This window comes from Lycium barbarum, chromosome 11 (assembly GCF_019175385.1).
Source record: "Lycium barbarum isolate Lr01 chromosome 11, ASM1917538v2, whole genome shotgun sequence".
Classification (NCBI taxonomy): Eukaryota; Viridiplantae; Streptophyta; class Magnoliopsida; order Solanales; family Solanaceae; genus Lycium; species Lycium barbarum.
The window spans coordinates 11668417-11684095 of record NC_083347.1 but is presented as its reverse complement, the minus strand read 5'-3'; the positions used below and the strand labels follow the sequence as shown (position 1 = coordinate 11684095).

Genomic DNA, 15679 nt, shown 5'->3' with positions numbered 1-15679 from the left:
CATCATGCATTCACGTTATATTCCGCTTATGTTATGCATCATGATGATTCAGCAAGTCATGTGGTTCGCTCGGTCACATGTAGTCAGGCACCGAGTGCCGTGTTACGTCCAGGCCATGGTTCGGGGCGTGACACATACATTTGGAGGAAGCTTCATAGAAAGTGCTAGGATATGTCCTGGAAATTTCTTCAATATGTTAACCCTGGCCAGATTTCCCACCGAACTGAAGCGAAGAATCTGAGAAAGTAGTCCAATATTTAGAGCTTGGTATGATGAATTTAGGAGGTGGGATTCGCTTTTCTTTTGTGCTGTACCAACCAATAGCAAAGTAGAGAAATAGAAAAAAGACTAGTTTGTTTGACTATAATTTGTAGTTTGCTATTAGTCAGCAAACTACGATTTATTAATCTGAGGCCTGATTGACAAACTGATATTGACACTTACATCAATAAGGTATTACATTAAAATTTGGACTTCTAGAGATGCAACAGTTTGGTTCCATTTTGGATTTATAGGGTTTCCAAGGTTTTAAAAGAGGAAAGAAATTGAATTTGAACCGATTTGTAAACAAAATGTCTGCCCGCTTACCTTGTGATTAAGAATTAAGCAATTTGAAACATTGGTTCTCATACTTTACTATGGTAGATTCGTTAGGCCCAGAAAGTATTGTCAAAGGCAAAAAACGTTAAAAGCACTCTAGGCCGATTGTAGCTTTAAGAGCCTTGGTTAGCTATTGCCTTACCAACTAGCTAATCAAATGGGAGCAACTTCCTCGGGCGGATTCCTCCATATGCTCATCAACCTAGGGGGTATTAGTAGTTGTTTCCAGAAGTTGTTCCCCTCCCAAGCGTAGGTTCTTACGCATTACTCACCCGTCTGTCACTAGAAACACCACTTTCCGTCTGATTTGCATGTGTTAAGCATGCCGCCAACATTCATCTTGAGTCAGGATCGAACTCTCCATGAGATTCATAGTTGCATTACTTGTAGCTTCTTTGTTGTAGACAAAGAAGATTAGAATTGTCTTTCATTCCGAGGCATATCTTGAATCCATGTGCTTCATATTTTCCTGGAGTTCGCTCCTAGAAATATGACTCCTTTCCCCTCGTGTCAATCCTGTTAGGGTTTTTGCTCTGATTTTCTTACCATATTTGAGTTTTACTTTTCTCTTGAAGGAAAGTCAAAGTATTACCATAATTAATTTTACTTTTCCTGAAAGGAAAATATTATTCTCTTCCTTATTTGGTTATTCCTTGTCTTGGGGGAAAAGTTTCGAACATCTATAAATTAAAGACATCCTTCCCACAACTAGAACATAGAAAAGTATCCACAATGATGTCTTTAGAGAGTTTTACTTAAGCGGAGATTTATTCTCTCAATAGTTTTAGACTATTTTTTGTATTAGGATTATCATGTGTAGGTCAATTGACCAAACTCATATCATATAATAAAGTTCTTTTTTATAGTTTTCTTTGTCATCTGATTTGTTGTCGTTGAAGGTTTGCAAATTATTAGCTTCCGCATGACGTTTTGATGATTTCGACCCCAACAAATCCCACAATCTTCTTGTCCATTCTCATTGAACGATGACGGGGAGCAAATCCAACTAGAAAATTTTGTTGGTCTTAGGGATAATCAGGCTGGAATGGATGGCTTTCACCACAAGGTGACACTCTACCGATGAGTGATATCCCTTCCTCGCATGTGTGCGTGTGTGTATATATATGTAATGCTAGAAAAATGTAACAACTTCATTCATAATGATTTCCTTAATGAGTAATATATCTTTTTTCCAATCATATTTATTGTTTAGTACTACTCTATTCAGGATAGAACTTATGGGCAATGAGGCGCACACCTTAGTGCCTTGACTACACTGAAGCACAACCCAAGCGAGGTGAAGCGCCTATCCTGAGCATCTCCAAGATTTAGGGCCTAAGTGCGCCTCAAGTTTGCACATATGCTGATCCGTCTAATTTGAGACAGACAATAGTTGATTGATTGGAGTTGCTCGGCTAATATCTCCAGCTAAAAAGTTGAAACAAAAATACTAAAATTATTTAAGCAATTAGCCACGCTTAATCCAAAAGTCACAAATGAAATGTTGACTCTGTTAACTTTGTGATTAATTCTCTCCTTACGCTTTGTGGGGGTGGAAGGAAAAAGCAAATATACGGAAGGGATATAATCACTATACTATCACGACTAACTATACCAAATACTCAATTTAAGGATATACTGGATGCTATTTATGAAATTAAATAATAAATAAATAGTAAAAAAAAAACATTTTAGCAGAAATATTACCTACTACTATTGTGATGCGAGCGGGTCAAATTGGTTAGATCTTTCTCAATCACCCTGGCAGGAACTTGTGTATGCCGCAGTTGTACACAGAGGTGCATTAGTGTTTAGTGTAATATTTCAATTCAACTGATAGTTAGATCTCTATGTGCAGGAAAGCTTTGAAACCAAACCTTAGGTTAGCCTTCTTCAATTCAGTCGTTGATTATCCCGCTAGGGTGAGTTTCTAACGGTGTGATCTGTATCTTATTAAAGGTGTTATCTGTTGATCTCCTTTTCCTTCGTCGGTAATTAGCTTAGACTCTTGGATCTGGTGAATATCAAGGAAATATGTGAGTGAAACGATTGAAAAGAAAAACTGTGACAAGGAGTTCATCCTGATGACCATTTTTTTGAATGTGCTTTAACTTGAGAGGTAGTTTCCTTTATGTTTATGAATATTTAGAAATACGTTCTCTTTTAATCTGCAGTGGTAATTTCATTTGTTTCCTTATTACTTTGTATATATGAAAACATGAACACACTTTCATGCAGCAGCTTAAAAGTTTCCAAATTAATTCCCTTTATTATCTTCTTCTCTTTCTTTTCTCTATTTTCAAGAAATAAATATCTCAACAGTTTAAACAGTGTAGTTGCATGGAATCTTGATAGTTAATTAATATTTGCTTGTTTGGAATTAGAGTCTCATCTGAGAAAATTTTAAAGTTATTTTCAATTTATGAACTCGAATTATCATGACGAGTAAAGATTGTTGAAATTCCCCAAGTTGCAAATAGTAAGCTGTGTTTCACAACTCTAACATGACAAATATGTCATTGAACTATCGGAAATGGCTCATTTACGTCACTCGCCAATAGTTTGGCTCATTTATGTCATCGCCGTTACCAAAATGGCTCATCTATGCCATTGCCGTTACCAAAATGGCTCATTCATGCAATTTTTCATTGACACCGGTTTTACAATACTAGATATGACACGTGACCTCCAATTAGAGGTCCACGTTGTTTACTCATGTAATCAAAATTCTTCAGAATATAATTCATTAGCCAAGATAGATTCAGATAAAATAATTTTGAAACTTAATGAGACCAAATTAGTAGAAAACACCTTAATGAAAGCTAAGTAATTTTCTATTTCTGTGTATGTTTGCATCGGGGTAGTAAATGCACATGGAACCTTGACTTATCTTTGCGATAAAATTCTTTGTATCTTTGTCAAATATGTTTTGTGCTAAAAGTTCAGTCTTAGCGAGAAATAGGAATCCGCGACTTAAGTAGCACAAAAAATAAAAAGTTGAACCAAACTAGTACAAAAAAAAAAAAAAAAACATAAGTAGTATTCACGCACGAAATTCGTGCGTGAAAGGACCAAACTGTAAAAACGCAGTTTTGGCCTTTCACGCACGAATTTTGTGCGTGAATGGGTCAAACTGCAAAATTGCAGATCAGGCCTTTCACGCACGAAATTCGTGCGTGAATAGGGTCAGCATATATTGACCCCATCTTCCCCACCGGCGACTGCTCCCTTCCCCACCCCCATTAAAGCCCGTTCCAGTGGTCCCACCCCCCTTAAAACGATAATTTCGTGTTATTTTTCAATCCAAAACTCAATATTCTTGGTATATTGAAGTGTAGGAACAAGTTTCTAAGGTTGGATTTCGGAATAGAGCGGCGTATAACATATTTCAAAAACTCCAAAAAAGCTTCAATCTAGGTATTTCACTATGAATTTTCTATTACATTGTTAAATATATTATTACCCTAAGCATGATCATTGTATAATTGTGGTGCATTACTCGTCGTTTTTTTTTTTTTTTTTTTTTTTTTTTTGCGTTTTTGGGCAGTCCGTGCACTGTTGGGACTGCCCATTTTTTCATTTTTTTTTATTTGTTTATCTATTGTTAATTAGTTAATTATTTATTGCTTGTTTATTTAGTATTTGTTAATTGTTGGATTAGCGACTTAAGTATTTGTTAATTGTTGGATTAGCGACTTAAGTATTTATTAATTGTTAGACTAGCTATTTCAATTGTTAGACTGGCTAATTATTTATTTTGTTTTTGTTAAGCCAATTGTTTATTTGTTAATAATTTCTTAATTGTTTCATTAGTTAATTAATTGTTTATTTGTTAAATATACGATAATAATTTATTAATTTTTTGATTAGTTACTTAATTGTTTATTTATTAAATATGTGATAATAAATTGTTAATTATTTGATTAGTTAGTTATTTGTTTATTTATTAATTATTTATACTAATTGTATGCTAACTAATTGTTAATTATTTGACTTATCTTTATATTTTAGGAATGAAAACCCTTAGTTTAGGATTCTTAACCCGTAGCTTAGGATTGAAAACCCTTAATATAATTTTCTATAAAAGATTACATAACTAATATTACTTGTTAATGATTTATTTAAAATACGTAAAACAGATGGGTCACCACAATCTTTAATAAAATATTCGATAAAAGATTACATAACTAATACTAATACTACTTGTTAATGATTTATTTAAAATGCGTAAAATAGATGGATCACCACCCTCTTGATCCGGGGCCCTTCGACCGACAGTTATTGTATCTTCAGCCCGAGCATAGGTCGCAACATATATGGACATCCGACATGCAGCCTGAGTCTCAGGTCCGTACCCGGTTAGGGGACTCAGCATGGGAGATCTTAGCTGCTCGTCCACCACATCCTCGTGTCCTGGATATACTACGTCGGGGCGGTATCTACCGGTGCGTCGAAGTTGGTCGGGTACAGCACGATAGGTCGCTAGTGACGGCATTGATTGAGAGGTGGCGACCGGAGACGCACACATTTCATCTCCGCACCGGTGAGGCTACCATTACCCTTCAGGATGTGGAGGTCATTTGTGGGCTACAGGTTGGCCAAACGAGCCGTTTTCGATGGTTGCTAACAAGGATTACATTAGAAAATTGGGCATTAACTCACGGAGTCGTAGACCCAATCAAATGGATGTTAGTGAAAGAACTTACTCTCGCAAGTGCTCTATATGTAAGCAATATGGCCATGACAAGCGTTCGTGTGGGCAACAAGGCCGTGGTAGTACAAGCACGTCTCAAAGTAATAGATCCTCTAGAACTTGAAGATTGTATTGTTATTGTAATTTATTATTGTATTGCTTTGAATTAGTATTGTAATTAAATGGAATGAATTATTTTTTAATTAGTATAGACCTCTCGTATTGGATGAATTATTATTAAATCAAATATTTAAATTTGTACATTCAAATATAATAAAACACTTAAATCAAAACCCTATAAATATTACAAGTTTCAAAACTTGCTTCGGGGCACTTTAGAACCCCTAAAACGACGATCCAAATGTTTAGGTGGACTTGATGTAATGAGCCGATATTATTGTACGCAAAAAAAGATATTAAATTTATATAAAATATTGATATTTTGGGATTTTAAAATATGACTAATCTTTGCCAAAAGTATGGAAAAAAACGTGATTGGAAAGGTAACGCAAAAAAAAAAAAAAAAAAAAAAAAACCGCACCATTAACGCACAAAATTCGTGCGTGAAAGTACTAGTCTTTTTTTTTTTTTGGATGACCCATTCACGCACAAAATTCGTGCGTGAAAGGCCAAAACTGCGTTTTTGTAGTTTGGTCCTTTCACGCACGAATTTCGTACGTGAATACTACTTATGTTCTTTTTTTTTTTGTACTAGTTTGGTTCAACTTTTTATTTTTTGTGCTACTTAAGTCGCGGATTCGAGAAATAGGTGTTCATCCATGTCATTTACTGGAGCTAGTTTCACTGGCATTTCCTATATCCATATTTTCAAGAAAATATTCAAAATACCCCTCAACGTTTGATCAAAATCCAACTACACACCTAACCTTTGCGGGGTCCTATTACTCCCCTGGATAAATTTTTTCAGTATCAAAATGCCCCTTTTTTGCTGATGTGGCAGTCCAATCTGCCAACCCCCAAATATTAAATGACGGTTGTCCACACGCGCCTGGCCCACGTGCCACGTGTTTAATTTCGCCCCATTTTTTATTAATTTCCCCCCTTCCTCCATCCATCTACTCTTCTTCTTCCAAAAAAAAAAAAAACTCTCAATTTTCCATACTCCATTTTTAGTAAGGATCCGAAAACTCATACCCAATTCTCCTTCATCTTCATCAACATTATCATCATCATCTTCATTAGGAGTTGAAAAAAAAAATCACACTAATTTCCTCAAATCTAATCCAAACAAACCCAAATGTGAAAGGAAGCTTCCTAACACCAAATAGAACAAAGTTCATCCATTAATTTGATCAAACAATCAAGAATTTAAAGAAACTCATTTGGTGTTCTTCATAGCTTTCTCCAAATTCCTTGCAATGGAGCTTAATTTTCTCCCCAAATCAACTCAAAGAATTAGTGCTTAAACAACTCCAACCAAGCAACAAGTAGCAACTTCAAACAAGCAACTTCCAATCAGATTTTCTTTAACAAGATTAGATTTTTCAACCTTGTTTTTTTTTTCCAAATTTTTCATTTTTTTTTCTTCAGAATTTTCATTTTTTTTTCTTCAGATTTTCGTTTTTCGTTTAACAAGATTAGATTTTCGTGGGGGGTATTATTTTTGATGTTTTATGAATTTATAATGTGTATTATTTTGACAAAAAAAATGGAGATGGGTATTAAATAGGGTGAAGAAGAAGATGAAGTAGCCTAAAAATGGAGGGAGTTTAAAATTAATCTATGTGGCATCTATGTGGCAGCTGAGTTGCGCTCCAAAACACATCAGATGTTGTTTTTTAAAGGCTGCCACGCGTCACTGGGCGGTGCATTCACGCCCTTGTCCACATCAGCAAAAAAGAGGCATTTTGATACTGAAAAAATTTGTCCGGGGGGGTAATAGGACCCCCGCAAAGGTTAGGTGTGTAGTTGGGATTTTGGTCAAACGTTGGGGGTATTTTGAGTATTTTCTCCCATATTTTCACATTATTTGTATTCTGTTCCAGAAGTTCTTCTTGATAAAGCCTGAAATGGAAAATGAAAAGCAATTTGGCCAAGGAGGCTGAAACTTGAAAGGGGTGCTCCCTGTACACCTTGCTAGCTCCCTTCTTTGGTTGAAGAATTAAAATGAGCAGTTTATATCTTGGCTGGAAACTCAAGGTATTGTCAAATTGATATGAGGCTTCAAGCTGGATTGACCATCTCTGCACCAACAGAAGCCTGTCATCAGGAAGTTCTTCGTGTAGAATTTTCTTAAAATGATCTTAAATGAAGAAGCGGGATTCATATAGCCAACCCCCATTCGCTTGAGACTGAGGAGTAGTTATTGTTGTTGGTTATGTCAAGGCCATGTGGAATTGCACTGAGCATGGGTAAATGCTGAATCAATTTAGCGGCCTATCACTTGCCTCTGTAAACTAGTCTCTCCCTTTCATTTGTCAAATGGTTTAATAAGCTGGTAACTTTTGACGTACATATTGTTTCTAGTTGTTAAGACTGAGTTAGGTTCCCACTCGGTGTTGATGGTGGTTTTATTTCCCCTTGTATCTGAATATTTCACTCTAAATGCTTTTGTCAAGTTTACGATTGCTATTGTTTTCAATTACTCAGCTCAAAGTTTTGTTGATTGTCAAAAAAAAAATGTTAAGCTCATACTTCGAGAGGTGCTAAAGGAGTGATTGGGACTATATATACTGACGTTTGTATTGTTGTAAAGTAGGATATAGGAATAGTTGCACCATAGATGTAAAAATTAATATCCTGAAAATTATTTATAACACCATTTTGAGGGCGACTACTCATGGTAGCTCCTTTGAACGCCATTTCAGTGTGCTGCACAAGTTGAAACTCCATGATTGTTTATTGGAGTTTGACTTGCATATTTCTATTTGAGAATTTTTCTCGTGGAGTTTGAACCGTGTGAGTTCCAACTCTAAGAACATTTCTTAGAGTTCAAACCTTTACCAATTCAAAATCTAGGAAAGAATCGCGATCAAGTGTGAAAAGTTCCTAGAGTTTCAAACTCCGTGAACGATTCATGGTGTTCAAACTAATAAATGTTCAAACTCCAATAGTCGTTCTTTGAGTTTTTCCTATTTTAGTTAAGGATATTTTTATCCAAATACTTTTTCGTGTCAAAAGAGTGGAATGACCGGAGATGAAATCAGGAGAAGCAATGAGAGAGCACCATTGCTTCGATGCATACCTAATCGGAAAAGGCTTTTAGCGGGCAACTTGCTAAGGATTTCGGGCAGCAAGCAATCAAGCAAATAGTCCGACAGTGTGGCAGACTCTTTTCTAGTTTCTATGGAGAAAACAACAAAACTCTAGCTATTTCGGGAAGGAAGATGAGCAATATGAACACACATTATGAAGTACAAGAAACAAAAAAACTACAACCATTCTTCAGCTTTCTGAGCATAACATGACAAATAGCACAAAGAAGTTGATCTGAAATTTTTACTTCACTACTATTTAGAAGAGGGAGTTTGGGGCACTTTGCTCGTCCTTCTTTCGTCGTCCGTTTCTTAATAAAAAAAATTATTGTGGGCCAAACCAACCAATATTTAAAAAAAAAAAAATCCTCATATTAAACACAAACCAACCAATATTAAAAAAAAAAAATTACTACTATATAGAAGCACCCGTTGGTGCACTTTTTCGTTGTTCGTTTGTGGGCCCACATATTAAACACAAACCAACCAATATTAAAAAAAAAGGTAAAAAAAGTGGAACCCACCATCTCCAAATTCACAGAGAAAAAAAAGTGGACCCCATATTAACAAAATCAAGCAATATAAAAAAAAGTGAATCTCATATTAAAAAAAACGTGCAGTCTTTGTATTCGTAGCAAACACTAATATAATAAAGTTTTAGATACGGAGCACAAACTACAATGTTATATTAATCATGTTTTGAATATTAAAAAAAAAAAGTAAAAAAAGTGGAACCCGCCATCTCCAAACTCACTGGGAAAAAAAAAAGTGGGACCCATATTAACAAAATCAAGCAATATAAAAAAAAAGTGAATCTCGTATTAAAAAAACAAACAATGTCAAAAAAAAAACGTGCAGACTTTTGTCACGCCCCGAACCATGGCCTGGACGTAACACGGCACTCGGTGCCTGACTACATGTGACCGAGCGAACCACATGACTTGCTAAATCATCATGATGCATAACATAAGCGGAATATAACGTGAATGCATGATGAGCCTTTGTAAAACGTAATAATTCATAATACTTAATAAAGTACTTGTTTAAAACATGAGTGAGCCAAAATGGCTATACGACTCCAAATGTCTGACATAACATAACTGACTGGTCTAGTCTATGAAACCTCTATCATGAGTCTGACTGGAAAACATAATTACTGGGACAAGGCCCCCAGCATACCTTTACATGCAAAACTAAACAGAGAAATACAATGTTTAAACCCCGAATGAGATGGGGCTCACCGATAAGCTGGTACGAGTAAATCCTAATGATCAGAAGCGTCGTCCTGTAACTCCGTACCTGCATCGTGAAATACAGGCCCCCGGGCAATAAAAGGGGACGTCAGCACATTGAATGTACTGGTATGTAAAGCAACCGGAAGAAACAACAGGGGACATGGAATAACATGATAAGAACTGAAACTGGAAACTTGGACATGAACATGAGCATGAGTACATATACGTATACATAACATGAGTAAAACATGATAAGTACGGAGAGCATTTCATAAACCGACATATCATATCATATCATATCACCACGTGGGTACGTGGAGTCTGGTACCTCGCCGGACCAGCAGAGCCCCTATACCTTGCCAGGGTATAAGGTAGTAAGTTACCACGTGGGTACGTGGAGTCTGGTACCTCGCCGGACCAGCAGAGCCCTCATACCTTGCCTGAGGTAGTAAGGTACCTGATGGATCCATTCAGTGTAAAATTAAGGTATCGTCTTATCTGGGCGGAGCGATCCTTGTCCTACGGTGGCTCCGTAGTTTCAGGCTATCTGAGCCTTCTCGGTAATTTGTGCAACTCCAAAAAACATGAACATAATATAATTGGCTAAAAAGCCCATGAATTTCGTGAATTTACTTGTACTTGTCTTGAAATCATGATTTCACGAAATGACTTGTAAACATGGGTTCATGCAATAATCTTGTAAACATATCCTTGAGTTATGAGTAATACAATAGTTCATAATCATGTATTTGTAGTTGACTTGAAAACATGTTTATGACTTGCAAAATAACTCATGCAGTTTCATATGAACATAATGAGAACACATGAGAAAGAATTCATGATTCATGGATTAAGTTAGGATCCCTAATATCCATAATGGAAGGTTAGGAATACAATAACGAACATAGATACGAAACTCGTGTACATACATACATAATTACGGGCTACCAATATGTTGGGTTTAATGCCCTAGGATTTGAACTTCATAGATTTTACGAAACGGATCATGGGGAAAAACGTAGAGGTTCCCACATGTAGATGGAAGTTCTACATACCTTAACCTCCCGCTTTTGAGCGTATCACAATGTATTTCAATCCCTTCAACTTCAATCTATAGCAATACAAGTCATAGGGATTCTATATTAGCAACCATATCCATGTTTTGTTCATCTAAGCATTTTATCAAACACTTAATAGGCATGAAGCTTTATAACCCTCATTAATGGTGTTTTCTTCACCAAATCCCCATCCTTTTACTTCTAGCTAATTCTACAATCCCATTAGATGTAATTAACATAATTTTTCATCAACCATATGGATACAACAATCCCAAGTCAACAATCCAACAATTCTAGCATAATTCATATAATCATCTTCAACAAACCCAATTATTATTCTCCCAAGAATTCATCAATTCACAACTATAAGTGATTAGGGAGTAGAAATATTACCTTTTTGGGTAGTCACCACGAAATCAACACCCCCAAGTCCGATCTTTAGCTTAAAATGACGACCACAACTTGTACTACAAATTATCCTTCACGAACTTTGGGATTTGGGGCCTTAAAATTGGTTGATTTTCTCCTTCTTCTCTCTAGATTCCCTTCTCTCTCACTTCCTCTCTCTAAAATCTGAATTTTGGAGAAAAAGTGGGCTGCTAGGGTTTTATTTTCTATATATACCAAGGGGAAAATGGGTTGACCCAACTTGAAAACGGGTCGGGACTGTTCTGTCTTAAAACGTCCATATCTCCCTATCCCGACGTCGCCTGTGAACCCACAACCTATGGTTGGAAAGGTATTTCAATTATCTACAACTTTCATTCTTTGCGTTTTTCCAAATTCTCAACTTACGATGGGGTTATGGCCTCCCGAAGTCAGGTGACCCGAAACTCAACTGCGGACCAAAACACGCCCATGTTACGGTCCCGTAACACAAGGGACGGACCGTAACGTGGCGTCGTACCTTGTCGAAAATTTCCAGAAAGTTTCTGGAAATTCTCCCTGTGTTATGGTACACTGTTACGGTCCGTAACACAAGGTACGGCCCGTAACACAAGGAACGGACCGTATCCTGGGACCGTATCGTGAACGAAATTTCCAGTGAGGTTCTGGAATTTCGTCTGTGTTACGGCTCACTGTTACGGCCCGTAACACGCGTTACGGTCCGTAACGTCACCGTAACGTAGACGAATTTTCCAGCGAACAGGCTTCACTCAAATGGGCATAACTCTTTGCACAGATGTCCGTTTAATCCTCATAATATACCGTTGGAAAGCTATTCAATAGGGCTACAACTTTCATCAAGGAGGTTCTTCCATATTCGCAATGGATCAAGGAGTTATCGCTGCCCGAAATAAGCCTATCAACCATTTTTGCAAACGCTCAAACTTACAGTGTTTTCACTAGACTTCTAATGATATGAGCTTAAACTTAGTTCCAAGATGCGGGGTGTTACAACTTTGTATTCGTAGCAAACACTAATATAATAAAGTTTTAGATACGGAGCACAAACTACAATGTTAATTGTGGGCCCACATATTAAACACAAACCAACCAATATTAAAAAAAAAAAGTAAAAAAAGTGGAACCCACCATCTCCAAACTCATGGGGGAAAAAAAGTGGACCTCATATTAACAAAATCAAGCAATATAAAAAAAAAAGTGAACCCCATATTAAAAAAACAAACAATGTAAAAAAAAAACGTGCAGACTTTGTATTCGTAGCAAACACTAATATAATAAAGTTTTAGATACGGAGCACAAATACAATGTTATATTAATCGTGTTTTGAACATTAAAAAAAAAGTAAAAAAAGTGGAACCCACTATCTCCAAACTCACGGGGAAAAAAAGTAGACCCCATATTAACAAAATCAAGCAATATAAAAAAAAAATGAATCCCATATTAAAAAAAAAACAAACAATGTAAAAAAAAACGTGCAAACTAATAAACAACACCAAGTAATATAAAAAATAGACCCCAGATTAACAAAATCAAGCAATATAAAAAAATAAAAAAAATAAAAAGGTGAACCCCATATTAAAAAAAATAATGTCAAAAAAAAAAAACAGACTTTGTATTCATAGTAAACACTAATTTCCAAAGTATCTCATTAAGTCAATAATGATGGATTCATTGCCACGTGCGTATCAATGCATTAGTGGGAGCAAATGAAACTGTTTTTCTTGGAAAAGTTAAGTAGTCAAACCATACAGTTTTCTTTCTTTTTTTATATTAGCTTGAGATCTAATCTAGATATTAAACTGTTGTATTTGCTATTCCGCCATTGTTGACACCCAATCTCGTCCCTCCTTCATTTCAATTTATTTCCTGGAGTTTCTAAATTTATTAACAAGCTAAGTATTTTATTTTCACCATTACTAGCAGTACGTTGTTTCGTCATCATTTCATTTTCGGATTCGGACTCGTTGAACGAAGTCTTTATTTTCTACATATTAATCACTAATCACATAATACATATTATACAAGTTATATCACTTAGGAGTTAATTAATTACCATATTTTCAACCAAATAAATGGCCCATTCGGTAATTCACGACCAGCCTAACAGTCTGGTCCAACTGAAATTACTGACCCGGCCCACTTATCCTAAAAAAAAAAAACCTCCATCGGTTGAAACCTAATCCTTTTCTCCTTCACGCCTCTTTCTCTCCTCTCTCTTCTTCATCTCCTTTCCCCCATTTCCTTTTCACGAAATTGCCAAAACCTTGACCCGAAATGGAGCTGTTGTTTTTCCATTTTTGAGTAGCCTTCCAGACGCCTCTCTTATCTTTTTCCTCCTCTTTCCACTTCAGGGAAAGGGTCATACTCCCACAACAATGGCAGATCGAAAAACAGACCCATTTTCGTGCAATGCTCTCTATTTAAAAAAAAAAAAGGCCCAAGCTCCTTTCTCTAAAATTCAGACCTTGCTACTCCATTTGCGGCCAAATACTTCCTCTCTCATCTTCAACGAATTTGGTCAACATAAAGGGCCAAAAACCCTTCTGAAATTTCTGAAAATAAAGCAACTTCAGAGATTCGATTTTGATTATTTCAAACGGCTATTTGATTTCAAATCCCGCCCAAAATCTAAAACCCTAGGATTCTGTCTACTATATATACAGCTCTTAAGTCTTGAGCCGAAAAAAAAAACACACGAGTATTTTTTTTGGGACAAAGCATCTTTTTCTTTTAATCTGGTCTGAACCCTTACTTACATTTGAACTTTTGAGACAAACAGAATTTCTCTTTTTCAAACAAGAATATACTGTTTCTGTTGATATCGAGATTTTCGATTCGAAAGATTTTTTGAGTTCGGGTCGTCGTGTTCGAGAAGTAGATTCGAGACGCCGTCGACACCCTGTTCACTGCACCAACGACAGGTCAGTGTTATTCATCCCCTTTCCTCTCTTGTCGATTCTGTCTAGAGTTTTTGTGTTGTAATGTGGTTTTCTGTATAAGAAAAGTGTTTTCGATTTCGAGTTACTGCTCCCATGTCGGATGTTGTAAAATGGTATGTTTGTTGTTTCGACTGATGACTGTTGATGCTTCCCAAATTAAGGTTATTGTTTTGATAGCTCAAGACCCTTGATTCATTGTTGTATAAAAGCACAAGAAAACTCTTAGTCAAAATGCTCTTACGAATATGATTTTCACCAGTATTTGCGCGTTCTTGAGTCTGGCTTGTTAAGCAGTTGTCTTTAACAGTGGTTGTTTAAAATCAAAGAAGTGGCGGCCCTCTCACCTGAAAGATTTAAATACATCTTTAAGTTTAAGTTATTGTAACAAGTAGATTTGCTAGCTGATGATGAGTTACTAAATATTATAAGCGTCTCTAATCGAAAATAATCGTGATTCAGATTTCGTCGCATAGAACTGACCAAGGTGCTGGTTGTTGGTTTAGTCTTTGCTCGATTTAAGTTTAGTATGTTTCTGCCGTTTCAGGGATAATTTGATCCTTTTATGTTGTTTGAACAATATTAGTATGGTCATGAGTGTCTCGTTTGAATCTAAAATTTGGTTGTTGCATAAGTTATTCAAGTAGAGTGCATAATATAATCAAACCTGGTTTAGTTTCTGTTGATTAGTTCACTGTTTAGATCCGACTATGGGTTTAGTTTGTCAATTATATGATTAGCATGTCTATTATTGTTCTTCTCATCTGGATATGACCGATGCCACATGAACATACTAAATGCATACTTTCCCTTAGATGTCCTATTCAAACTTAAGACTTAGGCATTGGTTAGTCTGCTAATCGAAATCATTTCTCTTTGTTTATGATCTCTGGAATATGCTATGTGTTCTAAATTAGACAATACTGTCCAAGACTGCCCATAAGACCAGGGTAACTATCATAGTATGGCTGGTCTGTTTTCATGTTTCCCCTTTGTTATTCGTTTGATTTATGGGATGTGGATTCAAATTGAGAGGAAAGTCTCATTTCATGTCTGTTTAAACTATTTGTTCAGTCCCCTCAGTACTTGAAATATGTAAAATCAGTATTTGTTCTTATTGAATTGCCCTACCTGGACCCAGAATTTTAAGAGCAATCAAGACCTGAGATGGCTTGTGTGATTTGGGTCTTCTTTTCTCTTTTCAAAATGACATGAAAATGCTGGTAGAGTTCGTGATGCTCTCGTTGAACCGCATTCATATTTAATTTAAGACCGGCCTGTTTTGAAAGTGACCAGTGATTTATAGGTGTAGGACTAGCTATTTTACCGAGTGTTATTCTTGAACTGTTGAGGAGTCTCTCTTGTCCAATAAATGTTTTAAGACAGTATATGTGTGTATATTCGGTATATTGATATTGAACTGAAATGAAACCCTTCTATTCCCCTTCTTCCTCTTTGCTATTAGGCTACTGCTATGCGATGTACAATCTGCGTAGTCCATTGGTCTGTTTGAATTTACATCAATACATGTTTA

General features: G+C 36.1%; 1 long non-coding RNA gene across 1 annotated transcript; it reads right to left on the bottom strand.

Moving 5' to 3' along the window:
- Positions 1-9508: 9508 nt before the first annotated feature.
- Positions 9509-11644, bottom strand: LOC132618300 (uncharacterized). The gene is made up of 2 exons (XR_009574048.1): positions 11195-11644; positions 9509-9807 (listed from the first exon to the last, which is right to left on the bottom strand). It is a non-coding gene; the product is annotated as an uncharacterized LOC132618300 (long non-coding RNA).
- Between the last annotated feature and the right edge of the window lie 4035 nt (positions 11645-15679).